The 1,999-nt window shown below is 35.6% G+C and overlaps 1 pseudogene; it reads right to left on the minus strand.

The window, feature by feature from the left end:
- Positions 1–474: 474 nt before the first annotated feature.
- LOC126945884 (translationally-controlled tumor protein-like) lies at positions 475–972 on the minus strand (annotated as a pseudogene).
- Positions 973–1,999: the final 1,027 nt, after the last annotated feature.

Here is a 1,999-nt window from a genome sequence, read left to right on the forward strand (position 1 = left end):
GTAGGTGAGGAAATGTATAAGACTTCATTTCACATGTTGGCACTGTCATAAGCATGGTCTTTCCTTTTACTGCAACTCAGAATTAAAACTTTAGATTCTTGATTATTTTATATTCCAGTCCTAGAAGTAATTTCCACTGAAGAAGTTATCTGATGACGGTCTTATTTTTCTAGTAGTGCCTTATAACCCAGCTCCAGCTTCTCCAGGAACACTACAAGATGTATTTAGCTTAAATATATATTAAACTAAAAGGTATTCTCTGAAATGAGTTTAAACGCATTTTATTTTTAGACAACCTACATGACATGTTTTTCCTAAAAACAATGCCTCCACTCCAAGTAAGTCACAGTCAACGTAAATGAAGAGCTCAAGATGACATCAGTTCCATTTGTCGTAAGTCCTGCTGTTGTGTGGATGACAAAAAGCAGGTAGTTTTGATGACAGGTGATAAATTCAAAGTAATTGCCAAATTTGTTAATAATTTTTCATTTCTAAATCATCCTTAAAGACAAGCATATGTAGGGTAACAGTGTCCTCACGGTAGTCCAGTAGAGCAACCAACGCTGTCAAGATTCTTGTTTTCACCAGTAAAGAACTGGTAGATTTTGAAATTAGCAAGGATTTGCTTGATTTGTTCAGCAACCCCTATCATGAAAGGTTTTACTCTTTCTGATGTCTGTTCTTCATGTTTGCCTTTGATCGATTTCATGTAATACGTTACGTACTTCTTACAGGCTTCTTTTTTGAAGCTTGTTTCCTGTGATAGTGTATGACATCAACACCAGTGATAACTGTGCTTTGGGTTTCTTTACCCTCAGGGACTTCAGTAGAGGCGTTTCTACCAATAAGCGAGCCATCAATGTTATCCTCTGTCCTACTGACTATCTTCCCCTCCATCTCCAGGCACCACCCTTCTGTGATCTGGTTCTTGTAAATCTCATCCTGGCTGATGAGATCTGGATAGATAATCATGATGGTGGCTGAAGGGAGACGATGGTAGTGCTAGGTTAGCAGTGGCATAGAGCTCAGAGCTAATGCAGAGCAGCTGGAGCAGTGCTGAGGTAAGTGGGAAAGTGGAGGGGAAAGTCCAGGGTAACCATCATTTTGTGTATCACTGCGCTAAATTTTGTCTATTTTAGTCATTTATATGCATGGGAACATGCAGTAAGTAGTCTTTTGTGTCTGGCTTTCTTAACATAAAATATTTTTGTTATTCATCCATGTTGAATGTTCAAATAGTTTGTAATTTTCATTAATGAGTAGTCTTCTAGTGTATGAATGCATACAGTTCATACATTATCTTCTTAATGGCCATTTCTGTTCGTTTCAGATTTTAGCTACTGTGAATAGAGAAGTATGAAATTTTTGTCTAAGTCTTTCTTTAGACCCATGTTTTTATTTCTCTTGGAGAAACAACTAAGAGTGGAATTGCTGGGTGATATGTTAGGTATATGTTTAACTTATATGAGAATTGCTAGATCTGTTTTCCAAAGTGGTTTATACATTTTACACTCAAACCAGAAATGTATGTGACTTCAAGCTACATTGCATTTCACTCATACTTGGGATTGCCATTCATTTTAACTTTTGCTGTCCTTGTGTGAAGTGCTCTTTTGTGGTTTAATTTGCAATTCCCAGATGAGTAGTGAGGCTGAGCCATTTTTATGTTTTAATTGGCCATCATTATCTATTCTGCTAGGTTTCTAATAAGATGTACTGTGGATTTTTAAATGAAGAATGTGTGTATTTTTATTACTGAGTTGTAGTAATTTTTTTATATATACTGGATGCAACTTCTTGGTCAGATTTATGTATTATAAATATTATCTCCAAGTCTATGGTCTGCCTTTTTGTTTTTATAATAATGACTTCTGAAGAGCGAAATGTTTTAACTTTTATAGATACAGTATTTCAAGTTTTGCTTTTATGATTACTACCTTTGCATTCTGTTTAAGAAATCATTGCCTACCCCAAAATCATGATGGTATTGTCCTTTGTT

This window comes from Macaca thibetana, chromosome X, assembly GCF_024542745.1.
Source record: "Macaca thibetana thibetana isolate TM-01 chromosome X, ASM2454274v1, whole genome shotgun sequence".
Taxonomy (NCBI): domain Eukaryota; kingdom Metazoa; phylum Chordata; class Mammalia; order Primates; family Cercopithecidae; genus Macaca; species Macaca thibetana.